At 49.7% G+C, this 15,156-nt stretch overlaps 1 long non-coding RNA gene across 1 annotated transcript in view; it reads left to right on the forward strand.

The window, feature by feature from the left end:
* LOC144273671 (uncharacterized) overlaps nt 1-14,759 on the forward strand; it is a 28,812-nt gene extending 14,053 nt beyond the window's left edge. Inside the window, exon 3 of the long non-coding RNA XR_013347779.1 lies at nt 13,348-14,759. This is a non-coding gene — a long non-coding RNA (uncharacterized LOC144273671). The remainder of the gene's footprint in view (nt 1-13,347) is intronic.
* Nucleotides 14,760-15,156: the final 397 nt, after the last annotated feature.

The following is a 15,156-nucleotide window of genomic DNA, read 5'->3' on the forward strand; positions in this document are numbered from 1 at the left end:
GTGAATTGGCTACATGTGCACAGAAGGGGTTAATGGTACAGGAGGAGGGATGCTCAGCAGGGAAGTCCTGAGCTCATGCAGCTGAGAGGCAAATGCAGAGTGTGAATCAGGCAGCCACGCAGAGTGCTAAGGTACAGCTCCTCCAAGGAGCAGCTTCCTCATATACTTCTAAGTCTAGTTCCAAGGGGTGCAGTGTGAGACATCCCCTTTGGCTCTGTCCCTGTCCATCTCCTCTAGTCCTGAGCTTAAGCAGGGGTAGTCAATAGCCGGACTGTGGGCCAAATCTGGACCACCAGGGTCCACTTTTGAACGGACCCCAAAATCTCTTAATTTACTTACCATCCTTATCTTTGAGGGGGTTTTATTATTATTTTCTCTGGGGGCTGGACCTTGACTATACCTTTGACCAAGAAATTTGGACCTTGACAAAAAATAATTAGCTCTCCCTGGCTTAGGGATTGTCCTCAGTGAGGATGTGTGGACTGTTTCTTTAACTTCAGAGCAGAAAGTCCAGAGGCTGGGGAAGGGTCTAGGCAGAAGCTTTACAATGAGATAGAGCAGCAGGGCTCCTACCACTTGGCTTGATTCTTACAAAGTCCCTTGTTCAGCACTAGAAGAAAGCTATTCCTGTGACGTGCCCCCTTCGAGGACTGATTCCAAGACTCTTCCAGCTGTAATGCAGCATAATGCTGGGCCAGATTCAGATCTGGTGTAAATAGTGTGACAAAGTTCCTCCTCTGCCTTGGTGGGTCCTGAGCTCATTGGCAGATTTGCTTGCCTCAGAGATTCATGGCAGCCCTCAGTTTGGCCACTTTTGCTAGGGCTCAAACCTGCTGTTCACTCAGCTAACCTCATCACTGGCCAGCATGGGGAAAAGGAGGAGAACAATCCCCGTAGTCTCTGCTGGTCCACCTAGTAGTTCGGGGGACTTCCCCTCTGGTGGGACCCACAGTCCAGGTCAACTCCTCCTGTATCCAATAGGGAGTTGGGGGGATGGGGGAAACCCTAACCCAGGCCCACCCTCTACTCCGGGTTCCAGCCCAGGGCCCTGTGGATCACAGCTGTCTACAGTGTTTCATGTAGCACCTATCACACAGGTGTAACTCCCTGGGCTACTTCCCCATGTCCTCCTCCCAACACCTTCTATATCCACAGGACCTTCCTCCCGATGTCAGTTAGCATTTGTACACCTCAGTCCTCCAGCAGCACACCCTCTCACTCTCAGCTCCTTGGGTGCCCCTCACTGACTGAAATGAGGTCCTTTTTAAACCACGTGCCCTGATTAGCTTGCCTTAATTGATTCTAGCAGCTTCTTAATTGGCTCCAGGTGTCCTAATTAGCCTGTCTGCCTTAATTGGTTCCAGCAAGTTCCTGATTGTTCTGGAACTGACCCTGTTACCGTAACCAGGGAAAAGGGACCTCCTTAACCTGGGGCTAATATATCTGCCTTCGATCACCCCACTGTCTGGGGTTCTCTGCTTCATGTCCCCATCAGGTTCCCTTTGTTTGACCCTTTGACTGCACTCCTATTCCTGATATTTTATTAGTTGTCCCCCGAAATCACTTGGCTTCCAGGTCCTGTGGATCCCCCCTTAGGCTGTGGGGGGACCCTTTAGCAGTGGCAGTCTTCTGCCTGCCCACTTCCTGGATCCCAATAGGATCACTCTCCTGTAGCCATCTGGCCCGACCCTGTCAGGTGCAACTCCTGTGGAAACCCCTGGGCTAAGCTGAGTGGCGGTGCATGCAGTGGGCTTACTTGGCTCAGGAAGTGGGTATGAATGGTGGAGAACTGTAACCGTCAATAACTTGGCACTGGGGAGGGTGCAAATGAGTGTAACTTCCATGCTGAGGAGGCACAAGGGAAAGCACTGCCCAGGAGGGTATGAGGCAGAGCAGGCTCCCTCCCCATTGGGTTATCTGATATCTTCCTGTTACCATCTTCAGTGCCAGTTATCTGGCTTTGCCACTCGCACCAGTGTTTGCATCACCACTGAATCTGGCCAAGATATGTCCATGTGTCAGGTCATTGACCCTGTCAACGCTGGATCTGTCCGGGGCAAAATCAGGGTGGAACTGGCAGCTCTCAGGGCCTGAGTGGGGCGGCCCTAGCCAAAGTTGTCCAGAGGCCCAGTGGTAGCAGCCACACCCAGCTCACCTGTGCTGGTGGATAAGTATGCTAAGGGCTCATCTGAGTGGGACCAGGGCTGGCTCTAGGCACCAGCAAACCAAGCATGTGCTTGGGCGGCACATTTCAAGGGGCAGCATTCCGGCCACCCTTTTCTTTTTAGCTTGGGCAGTTGCGCTCTTGGAGCTTGAGGCGGCAAAAAACCTAGAGCCGGCCCTGAGTGGGAACACCCTTTGTACAAAACAGCAGATGTGGCGGGATTGCTAGGATGTTAATTTCTTTATTTAAAAAAAAAAGATACTTTTGCAAAGAACACAATCTCCTGGGGAAGAATTGCTATGCTGTTCCACCTACGCCTTTCAGAAATAGCCTTCTCGGAGCGCTGACTAAGCCCCCTTCGTTCCACTGGCCGTCATTAAGGACTGTCTGTATACACGGATGGACGTGCAGCCCTACAAGTGGGATTCAGCAGATGAACAAGCTGAAGCAAACAATGGCTTCCTTCTGACAGCCTTTCACCTACGGCAATGCCCCAGGGCAGGGCATGCACCTTTCTGGGTGACTGCAATTGCCTCGCTCATCGGTCTCCCATCTCCCTCGCCTATTTCACTTCACAGTGCCTGTGGCCTCCCCACTCCAGCTCTCCACTTCATGTACCTCCCTGATTCCCACTTAGAGCCTGGGCAGCATAATCCATCCACTGGTGGATCTGCTCCATAGCTGTGACAAAAATTGATTTTTCTATATTGGGCCAAACCCTGCCCTGGGTTACCTGGGTGCACCTCCCTCTGAAGTCTGGGAGCAGCAGCTGGCTTGCAGAGAACGCATCTTGCTCCAGTATGTGCTTGCTTCTTTCTTTCTTTCTTTATTTTAAGGGGTTTTATTTTACTTCGCGTGACACCCATTTCTCACATCGAGTGACTTTGGTGCTTAGGGATGTGAGAAAGGATCATGCTGCCCAGAGCCGAAGGATCACATGGGAAGGGGCTTCACCCGTACAGCTTTGCCAGCGCACCTCCCTCCTCGCTGCAGGGCCACTTGTTGTTCCAGCACTGGGCACCTCATGCAGCTGCATCAGTGCAGCTCAGCATGGCCCTGCAGTACCCCCGGCTCTCGCAGTCCGGGGTCTCCCTGCAGCAGGGACTGTTGCTCACGTCACACTGGTGGCCTGTGAGCTGTATCGAATGCAGGTTGCAGAAGTGAAAATATTGGTGCTTTTTAATCCAGATGACTGTCGGAAGCAAGGAATTGTGGGTAATCCATTTGATCCAGCTAGCTAGCCCCGAGCCTCAGGCAGGTGCTTGTCCTCCCTGGGCAGCCTGTGGTTAGGTGGCTTCTCACCCAGCCGTCCCTTCCTTTTGATTGCCTTTGTCTCTGCATACGCAGCCAAGATCAGGATTGGACTCTCTGGCATGGTCTGTTTTCTTCCCTCCACCTGCTTGCTGTGGCCTGGTGGAAAGCAAGGGGTTGTTCTCCAAGCCTGTCTTGTCAGCACTTAGCACGTCACGGTTGGACTATCTGTGGTTTCCCCACACAGAGCGATCTGTCTTGTGCTCCACACAGAGCGATCTGTCTTGGCACCCAGCTGCCCCCTCCCGCAATGGGCCTCGGATGAGAACTCTGTGAATGTGGCACAAGCACTCCCCGGTACACAGCCATCCTGAGCAGGACCCAACCTACAAGTCTCCAAACCGAGCACACGGGCCCCGGGCATTGGCTCTGAGGCTCAGGTACCCATGAACTCACCAATATGGAGTGTGTCTGCAAGTACCGCTCCGACGACAGACCGGGCCCAACAAGATGTGTCTTCAGTTGTAACAAATCAAGTGCTAAGCTCGGAGTTGCTGCCTCTTGATGAGGGCCCAGTGTACCAGCCAGTCAGGGGCAGGGCTTGATAGTGATGGGAGGTTATGGCTTTGGCAAGGAGAGATGGGAGCAGAATCCAAGGAGTGAGGCATCAGAGGGGGGAAGGTGTGGCCCCCGGGGGGGGGCAGGGCTAGAGAATCCAGGGTCAAACAGGATTCTTCCACTTAATAGACAGACCCCAGCTGAGGGAGGAGAGAGGTGCAGAGACAGCCCGTCCCTGTGTGGGACAGCAGGGCCCAGGGCTCATAGAATACTGTGTCCTAATGCAGGAGCCCATTCAGACCTGTAATGTCCCTTTCCCTCATCTTGTGCATCTCCACCCAGCAGTCTGCTTCTGAGGCCGGCTCCCAGAATCCCTGGGGCTGAGTTGAAAGGTGAAACGTTAATTTCCTCCCCACTCCTTCCACTCCACTTTCCGCGAATGGGAGAGGATCTTCCCCTGCCCGTAATATGTTTTTATTTTTGCTTTGGGTTTGTTTTCTTAACAGGATGGAGCGTTTAGACATATGGCCATTGGTTTTGTGAGAAAGGAAGGAGGCTGATGAGGAGAACAGAGAACAGCAAGAAGGGAACGAGGATAACAATACAGGGAGCTGCGGCCTCAGACGCGCAGCACTGGGGGATGCTTACACACCCGGATGGATAATTTACAAAGCATCAATATTAATGACGAACCTAGCCTAACCCCTTGTAAAATAATTAGCAACAAAACTGCTTCTGGATCCACTTAGACGCCTCACTTTGTTCCCAGGGAAATATCGGCGCTCTCTCGGCTCCATCTCTGTGCTGTAGCCCTGATTTTCTGTCCCTCTCATCCTACATTTGTGGCATAGACTGGGGAAGGGAAGGTACATCTGTAAGACCCCATTCTGTGCTCTGTATACTGGGGCTGTGCAGGGGGGCTGTCCAGCCCCCTGGGAATCAGGAGTCTGGAGCTCTGTTTCCAGCTCTGCGAGGGAGAATGGGTCTAGTGGCTAGATTTTCAGGGGGCTGAAAATCAGGACTCCTGGGTTCTATTCCTGGCTCTGCAAAGGGAGTGGGATTTGGTAATTAAAGTGAGCTGGGGGCGACGGACTTTCAGAGCTGCTTTAGCTTGCGCTCAGTTTCCCATGGGCCCTGCAAAGCAGTCCAGCTAGGGCACCCTGTACCAGCCATGCTCCAAGGTAGCCCTGTGCTGCGGGCCTGGCAGTGGTGTTGAGACAGAGACTGTACCATAGATCTGGGAGCTCAGGGAGTGTTCTCAAGATCTTTGTGCCACCTGGGCAGTTCACAGAGGCCTTGATGCAGTGGAGAATTGGGCCATGTCACTTCACCTGCAGTTGTCACCTGATTTTGGCCCACTTGGCTCCAAACACAGTTTGTGCCCAGGCCCAGCATGGCTAGCAAGTACTGTCCAAGCCAGGAATCCACACGTCCAGGGACCCCTGTGCATGATCCTCCTGAGTCCTGCCCACCCTGGCTGCTGGGGCAGGAGCAAGGATTGCCTTCGAGATATGAGTAGTAGAATACACCCTTGGGAAGGTTGCTAGGGGCCTGGCTCTTATTGTGGCACCGTCTTGCTGAGTCTGTGGCTCTGTTCCCCCGGGGCCTGCCTTGCCCCTAGCATGGCCACTCACACCTGTGCACAGTGGGGTGCCAGGCACCCTTGGACTGAGCAGGGCACCTGGTATGCCCCCTCTGCAGCCCTGGCTGCAGGGCTGTGGGGAATCGGGCCTAGGGTATCTGTGTGCATTGCTGTGGGGGACCCGAGTGTCATTGGCTCTTGCCGGGGGGCTGGGTCAGTGGATACTAGCAACAATAGAGTTCTGCACAGCAGCTGTTCTGCTGTGTTGCAGCGAGCCACAGGCTGCACCAACGTAGGTTAGCTGGAGCGCTGGTGCTGCAAGCAGCTGCTCCCTCTGCACTGCCCATCCCAGTTCTCTGGCCGTGACTCTCCCCTGCCCGCCGTTGGTGGGGCTGTGGTCTCCCTGCCCACTGGCTCTACTTGGCATGACTGAGCCCCCTGGGGAAGAAGCAGACTGGTTTTGGCCATGGGTAGAGGAGAGCTGTCTGCTGCTGTGGTGGCTGCCATCTTGATTCATAGAATCATAGAATCATAGAATATCAGGGTTGGAAGGGACCCCTGAAGGTCATCTAGTCCAACCCTCTGCTCGAAGCAGGACCAATTCCCAGTTAAATCATCCCAGCCAGGGCTTTGTCAAGCCTGACCTTAAAAACCTCTAAGGAAGGAGATTCTACCACCTCCCTAGGTAACGCATTCCAGTGTTTCACCACCCTCTTAGTGAAAAAGTTTTTCCTAATATCCAATCTAAACCTCCCCCACTGCAACTTGAGACCATTACTCCTCGTTCTGTCATCTGCTACCATTGAGAACAGTCTAGAGCCATCCTCTTTGGAACCCCCTTTCAGGTAGTTGAAAGCAGCTATCAAATCCCCCCTCATTCTTCTCTTCTGCAGGCTAAACAATCCCAGTTCCCTCAACCTCTCCTCATAAGTCATGTGTTCTAGACCCCTAATCATTTTTGTTGCCCTTCGCTGGACTCTCTCCAATTTATCCACATCCTTCTTGTAGTGTGGGGCCCAAAACTGGACACAGTACTCCAGATGAGGCCTCACCAATGTCGAATAGAGGGGAACGATCACGTCCCTCGATCTGCTCGCTATGCCCCTACTTATACATCCCAAAATGCCATTGGCCTTCTTGGCAACAAGGGCACACTGCTGACTCATATTCAGCTTCTCATCCACTGTCACCCCTAGGTCCTTTTCCGCAGAACTGCTGCCTAGCCATTCGGTCCCTAGTCTGTAGCGGTGCATTGGATTCTTCCGTCCTAAGTGCAGGACCCTGCACTTATCCTTATTGAACCTCATCAGATTTCTTTTGGCCCAATCCTCCAATTTGTCTAGGTCCTTCTGTATCCTATCCCTCCCCTCCAGCGTATCTACCACTCCTCCCAGTTTAGTATCATCCGCAAATTTGCTGAGAGTGCAATCCACACCATCCTCCAGATCATTTATGATTCATGGGGGATTGAACTGGGGGGACCAGTGCTAAAAGTGTGAGCTGCTACAGCTTGAGCTAAGGGTCTGTTTCTGGGGGTTGGAACAACTGTGTGACACGTGCTTCCCAGTGTCTTGCATCGCCATGTGTGGTGGTGCTTCTCCGTCCTGGCCAGCAGTGCTTCACTCGCCTTTGCACGGACCCGTCTGTCCCACAGCCCTTTCACAGCTGACACCTACTTTCTCAGGGGGGCAGTAGCTTGGAAAAGCTGCTTTGTGCCTCTTTGGTCTAGTACGCAGGTTTCCACATGTTGAGCTAAACTCATCCCTGGTGTAATCTCCCTGCTGTCTTTCCAGTTTTCACTGGAATTCTGGCAGGGATGAATCTAGGCCACTGAGACTAGAGATGGGCTAAAACTGTAACCTTAGGATGGTTCCAATGAAGGGGAACTCAGATCTGATCCAGCCCTGGCTTTGCGTTTATAAATCCAAAATCGGTCTGTGATTTTGTCGAACTATTTCTGCCTGTAGTTTCCTTGACCCACAGTGTGGCTGGGACAATCTGCCCCCCAGGCTGCCTCATCTCCAGGGTGAGTTATAAAGGTCTTTCAGAATCATTCCGAAGAGCTTGATGCTTCTGCTCCCTTTAATTCCCTTCTGCTCTTGTCTTCCATCTTTGTTCTCCTTGGCAAGCAGCTGAGAGATGAGTGCGGCTTGTCCTTGGTTCTCAAGAAACTTTGAATTATACAAATCAGCAGAGATGCTGAGTTTTGCGTTTCCTTAGGGGAAAAAGAGAAGAGACACTTTTCCTTCTGCCCTCAAATGACCTGCACTTCAACCTGACCCGCTAGAAAGTCAGAGACAATCAAATGTATCAACTCCAGAACGCCGCCTTCCTCCAGGGACTTATTTTTCTTTCTTCTTCTTAAATGTTTAGTTGATAGTGGTAGAGAAAAATCCTCTCAGATCAACTATACAAGGGATGCAACATCATTAAGCCCCCAATGTAGGAAAGCACTTAATATGCTTTTAAAGTTTAAGCACGTGCTTGAGCGCTTTCCTGAATCTGGAGTTAAATCCCCAATTGTACTATATGGAGCACTGACAAATGTCATAGAGGACTCTCCCTGCTGGCTGTGTTCTCATGAGCAAGCGGATGTCTGAGTCCCTGACCAGCATTTCAGAGCAACCTAGTAAAGTCCTGTCCCAAAGTAGTCACCCCAGGACTTACACGAGTGCACACAGGGAAGGGACAGTTTGGGAGCATAGTCCTAGCAAAACTCATGTAAAACAATGTAGTCAGTAAATCTGCTTGCTCTTGGTATAACAATGCCAGGTGTTTAAAAAATCCTGAGACTGACTTAACAACCCTGAGATTTTTTAAAATTGCATATGTTGGGTTCTTTTCTTTGCATTCTGGTTTTTGAGCCTTCAGGGTGGTCTCAGGTTTCCTTTTCAGGCTTTTCTTGGCGATTCTGAGGGCTAGAAACTGAGTTCTAATTCAAACAAAAAATGAGATGTTCATCACATGACTCCAGGAGCTGGGGCTTTCAGAAACACACTAAATCTGGTGGGAGTTGGCAGCACTGTGTACTCCAATGAGCGTGCATAGCTGATTTATGTAAGATTCCCCAAAACCTGGGACACAATAGCCACGGTAAGATGGGAAGAAGATCATGTGTTCCCATTGGTCCAGTGCTCTGAATTAGTTGAGGAGGGGTCCCCCAGTTGAGATACTGGGACTCTTCCTTTAAGGAAGGAAGTGGGGTCTAGTGTCTACAGCAAGAGATGGGGAGCTAGGTGTCCTGGGTTCTGTTCCCCACTCAGGCAGTCTTTTGAAGTGGGCTACATTCCTTCTAGGGGGGGAAAAGAAATGGTTGCCCATGTTCAAGCTTAACCCCTCTGAGAGTAGCTTTTCCTGATGCCTCGATCATCCCTTCTACCCCATCATTCCTTCTCCATCAACTCTCTCTCTCTCTCTCTCTCTCTCTCTCTCTCCGCATTCATTAGCACTGCCTGTTCCCTATTGCTCTGGCCTGGCACTTTCTCTCCTCCTATGGGGGAAGGTGAGATGGGGGAAGGGTAGTCCCTCTGTTCTCCCCCTTTCTCCCTTCCTGCAGCCACAGATAGAAGGGGAGTCCAGAGCCCACTTGACCTGGACAGAGGCAGACATCAGCTGATGGAGGAACTCCCGTGCAAGGCAGTGCACAGTGCCAGCCAGCAGGGGGTACAGCTGTGCACACCCTCAGCTCTGGGGGCCCCCAGTGGCTGGTTCTGAGCCGAAAGGCGCAGCAGCCTACCTGCCAAGAGTTAGTGTTGTTCCTTACTTAGCCACTTCTTTCCCCTCCTCCCTGCTGCTGCTGCCCTCAGTGGGATGCTCTTGTAGATGAAAGTAGCCTCTGAAATCTAGGACAAGGTCACATTTCTCTCTCTCCAAAGCAATTGCCGTGCCACAGCGCATAATAACGACCTTTCAGAAGCTGTTCACACAGGCACCGTGGGGCCCGTCCCGCTGGGGAGATAGCGACCCAGGGAGCATGCTGTGTGTGGGCACGGTCGTACCAGGGAAGGAGAGGGGGCTATGCCTCCAGCACTGATCAGCCTTCCCCCCACAACTCTGCCCATTTGCCACACTTCCAAATGAAGGCAGCACGGTGTGATGGCTACAGGAACAGATTGGACCACTGAGCCAGGTCTTCTGCCACTGACTTGCTGGGGCACCCTGGGTGGGTCACTTCACCTTTCTGTGCCTGTTTCCCCTCTCGCTCTTCAGGGCAGGAGCTGTCATGTGGGTACAGCACCTAGCAAAATGGGGCCATGATCTCAGTTGCGATATCTAGGTCCTACCTTAATACAAATGTTACCTAATAATAATCCTAACTGCACTGCCCCCTGCTGTTGTAGTCTTGGACCTCACACGCTGCTCTGCCAATGCATGACTGGCCTACCCTAAGACATTGGGACAGAATATACCCCTGTGTTCACACCCTACACATGATTGTAATAATGATTGTACAAGATATGCCTTGTGAGGTATAACTTAAAAACTCGTAATTTGCTGATCAATGATATAATGGCAAAATGCAGGCAGCAGCGTTATATGTGAAGTTATAAACACACACTGAAATCCTGACCAAAAGTGTGTTTTCCCGATCAGTCTGGGGAGTGGCTAAACCAGTTCCTCTGAGACAAAGGGCAATCAGATGCATCAGTTGGGGGTAAACAAGACTGATGGACCTGCTAAGTGGCCATTCTTTGGCAGGAAAGGGGGCAGGGGAAAAATCTACATTTTTAGCAAAGAAACAGCATGAAGATTCTTTCCATGGAGACTACCTGTCACCTTGCTCCCTGCTGGAAATGCTTCTCAAAGGGGGACAGGACTATAAAAAGAAGAGGCACCACCCCCACTCTGCCCATCACATTTAATGCACCTGAAGAGACAGAGGAAGTAGCTGTTGGTCTCTAGAGGAGGGGTCCTGAGCTAAAGAGGTTGGTCAGTAAGACTGCTGAAAGCATGTGGTGAGAGAACTTTGCTTTGAATATGATATAGCCAGGCACCAGTAAGCATTTTATCTTTCTTGCAGCCATTTCTGACTTTTATGCCTCATGACTTGTACTCAAAATCTGTGTGTAGTCAATAGACCTGTTTTATCTAATCCAGTGTGTTCAAGTTGGAGTGTCTGCGTAACTGCATTTGGGGTAACAAGGGTTGTGCACTTGTTATTCCCTTAAAGGAATGACAGACTCTGTATATTTGTACTGTCCAGGCTAGTGCTGGGCAGTACAGGACGTATGTCTGAGGGAAAATCTGGGGGGGGAGGGTCACCCTGGGGTTTTCTTTAAGGCTGGTAGGAACCAAAGTGTGGCTGGCTGCCTGGGTCCAGCACACACCGATGTGGCTGGGTGTGACTGAAGTGCTGGAGGTTATTGGTGAGCAGCCCAGGTTGGAGGCTACAGCAGCAAGGCATTCTAAAAGGCTCCCCAACTGAAAGGACAGGGGTTAACACAGCTACTCATTGGTGTGGATTGAACCCTAAGAACAGTCATACGGGATGAGACCAAAGGTCCATCTAGCCCAGTATCCTGTCTTCTGACAGTAGCCAATGCCAGGTGCGCCAGAGGGAATGAACAGAACAGGTAATCAAGTGATCCATCCCCTGTCGTCCATTCCCAGCTTCTGGCAAACAGAGGCTAGGGACACCATCCCTGCCCATCTTGGCTAATAGCCGTTGATTAACCTATCCCCCAAGAATTTATTTAGTTCCTTTTTGAACCCTGCTATAGTTTTGGCCTTCACAACCTCCTCTGGCAAAGAGTTCCACAGGTTGACTGTGTGTTGTGTGAAGAAATACTTCCTTTTGTTTGTTTTAAACCTGCTGCCTATTAATTTCATTGGGTGGCCCTAGTTCTTGTGTTATAAGAAGAGTGAATAACATTTCCTTATTTACTTTCTCCACACCAGTCATGATTTTATAGACCTCTATCATATCCCCCCCTTAGTCATCTCTTTTCCAAGATGAAAACCCCCAGTCTTTTTAATCTCTCCTCAGACAGAAGCTGTTCCATACCCCTCATCATTTTTGTTGCCCTTCTCTGTAGCTTTTCCAATTCCAATATATCTTTTTTGAGATGGGGTGACCAGATCTGCGCATGGTATTCAAGATGTGGGTGTACCATGGATTTATATAGAGGCAATATGCTATTTTCTGTCTTATTATCTATCCCTTTCCTAATGATTCTGATAATTCTGTTCTTTTCTATAGTTTCAAGCAATTTGCCTACTACTGAAGTGAGGCTTACCGGCCTGTAATTGCCAGGATCGCCTCTGGAACCCTTTACAAAAAATTGGCGTTACGTTAGCTATCCACGAGTCATCTGGTAGAGAAGCTGATTTAAATAAGTTACATACCACAGACATCCCCTGCTCCCAATTTCCACATACACACACTTCTATCCTATGGGCCTCTGAAAAAAAATTGCCCTGCTGACTTGTACCAAATGAGGGTGATGTCTCTGTAATGATGGGGGAAATGGGGACGAGGATAAAACAATCATCAAACCCATTTTCACTCACAGCCTAGGTTAAGATTTGAACTTGGGTCTCCGCAGGTGAAAGCCCAAAGTGAAATTGGACATTGCTCACCCACAGTGCCACTGCATCTGACTCCCAGTGCTGCAAGTGGGAATTGGATTCTTCTTGCATCAGTGGGGAAATAGGTTCCATATATCGATTGGTTCATTCACACATCAACACTCAGGTAGTTGCAGATAGCCATTGGCTTGTGGGTGCTGAAATCTAAGGAATGGCAAACTGCGAGCTTTACAGCTGTGCTTGTAACTGGGAAGAATTGGCTCAGATGAAGCTTTTTTTTTTTTTTTTAAGGGCTCCTCAGACTCAAACCAGTGTGAGGGTGCTTTGCCTCACCTCTGACCCCTTCCCCCTCGTTCCAAATCTATGAAATATTGCCCTTCATGTTCAAAGCCTTCCTTGTCCTGTAACTTGTCAGCACTCCAGCATCTCAGAGCCAGGCTGGAACGTGCAAATGTATTTCCTTGGGAGAAGTCCAGGTTTGAATGTCCTCCTCCTCCTCCTCCTCCTGAAAGAATAAAGGTATTAAATATAAATGGGATTGTCATCTCAGGAGCATGAAGGATCTAAAGCAAAGCCTTACAGAGGAGACAGCTGAGGAACAACAGTCTATCTTGATGAGACGGGCCCTCATGCCTACCTCTGGTGGCTTTCCAGATGGATATTAAAGATCCCATGGTGCTTCTGGTTAATGGTGGAAGGTAATCCTGGCCAACCTCGCCTGTCTCTCAACAGTGCCCAGGGCTGTCCAAGCTGCTGCTGGGCCCATAATGTCTGTTCCTTTTGCTTGCACAGTCACGCTGCATTGCCAATATCCATTGTTTTGACGTGCTCGGATACACCTGGGGGACAAGCGGTGCCACATCACCCTCAAAAGCTGCTCAGCTCTGCATACAACACAGCAGAAGTGCTGCTGGTGGAGCAATGCGGAAGAACTGCAGCAGGCAGAGAGAGCCGATCAACCCAAAGAACAAGGGAAGAAAGTAACTAGTCAGGCTCTCAGAGCTTTCATCTAAGGAGCTGTTGGCTGATGCCTTCTCACAGCAGGCTTCCTAGCGTCTACTAGCAAAGCAGACCACTGCAGGAAGTCAGCAGCCCTAAAAGGTAGGGCTGCAAGAATGTAGAACCCCCAAAGAGCTCAAGTTCCACAATACAACTGCAGGATTTGTATTCATGCTAAGAAGTCTTACTCCAGGGGGTTGTTAATCCACTGCAGTTGATGAGTCTCACACGATTCTCTGAAAATCTAATGAACTGATATTTGCAGGGGCTAACACCATGGAATTGAGTGGAGGTCCAGAAGGGATGAGTTTTTGGCTCAGTGACTCAGAGTTGCACAACCAAGCTAATGATGATGCTCACTTCAGGTATATATGACCAGACTTCAGAGATGCACTCAGGTAATTTCATAATTGACTTGGAGAAAATAAAACTGTATCTACAGAGCTGAATGTAGCCTCCTGGCCTTCCCAGGACAGCCCTTTTATACCAGAGCCCTGAGGGCTAGAGGATTTTCTCACTCTTGCACATGGTACTGATTCCATCTACAGCAGTGGGCTGGGTGGAGTACAGTGCACACTCATATTGGGTGGACAAACTCATTTGCACGTGCAAAATTGGTCATTGGACCCAAAGCATTGTCTTTGCACATACCAGTCAGGTGCATTCCCACTTTTGGGGCTAGGTCAGTTGAACATCCGCCAGGCTAAACTTTCAATGGGTCAATCGTCCTTTTGCAGGTGGAATTTGAATTGAACTGGGATGGATCCCTCCAGCAAAGTCTCTACTGCAGTTGTTATGGCAAAGTCCAGGTCAGGAACATGGAGGGGAGCTTTCCAGGACATGCTGACCTTCAGGCTGTTCTCTAGCTCATGCATTTTCATAAGCGAACTTGTTGCTTTTATTCTCACTGCCTAGAGTTGCTCTATATCATTCTGTTTCAGAGCTAGTGGCTCTGGCTCTGAGATTTATAGCTCCATTTGTTGCATGTGTGGGGTTTTTTGCTTACCAAATTATACCAAGCTGTGACAAGCCCCCCACCTTTTTCCTGTGGAGAGAGAAACTTGTTAAAGCATGTTCCCGGAATTAATGGACCCATTAGCTCCCTTGACAATGCATAGAGACAGACCTCATTAATTCCCAACTCAATAGGCATTGACACGCTAAACACCATTCTTGGACTTGGGTTTGTCCCAGTGTGGGCTGTGAGTCCAGTGGTGAAAGAATGGGAAATCATTTGGCTGGAACCTTTACTATCTTCCTGTTTTATCTTGCTTGATGTGTCTGGATTTAAAAGTAGACAAGTCCAGGTTCTTGCTAGACTCTATCATTGTTCTTAAACTCCCAAATGGCCTACGTAGCCAGCAGCCCACTTTATCAGCTTTCCTGCACCGAATACATGCCCCCTTCCTCACTTCGGCCAGTCACACCTTCATTACCTTTGTCTTGACTGTAGCAATGAGGTCTACCTGGGACTGACAATGAAAGCCACTGTGAAGCTCCAGCTTGTGCAGAATAAAGCTACCAACCTTCTGAATGGGGTGAGCTGGTTGGAGAGTGTCCTGAAGACCTCTTGATGCTAACTGACAGAGAGCATAGGGATACAGGAATCCCATGGGTTCATCAAAAGGGGACATGTGAGGTCTCTAATAAAAGCTTGTTACATGTTGGTCCTCTGAATCATTGCAAGATGTATGTATGGGTGACGATTTTTGCACAGATGCATAAATCCTTAACTATGTTCTTAAAGCATGTAAGGTGACATGCCTTAGAGTTCCACCAGACAGGAAGTTAAAAATATTTTTCTCTCTGGCTACATGCAAATAAAGTATTGTAAGCTTTCCAATGCAGGCCCATTTCCATTCTAAGTCAAATGCTAATGGAGGGATGTGAAATCAATATGGAAGCAGCACACAGGAACAAACAAGACATGTGGGGGTTATGCTGTTTTCAAACTAAAACTGGTTTGGGGGAATATTTCTAGGAGGGGCAGATGAACACTGAGTTATTCCTTCAGCCTGGGAGGACGAACTGTCAGTGGACTTGATCTTAGGAGAAGGGGTCTCAGCCAAATGTT

This window comes from Eretmochelys imbricata, chromosome 13, assembly GCF_965152235.1.
Source record: "Eretmochelys imbricata isolate rEreImb1 chromosome 13, rEreImb1.hap1, whole genome shotgun sequence".
NCBI lineage: Eukaryota > Metazoa > Chordata > Testudines > Cheloniidae > Eretmochelys > Eretmochelys imbricata.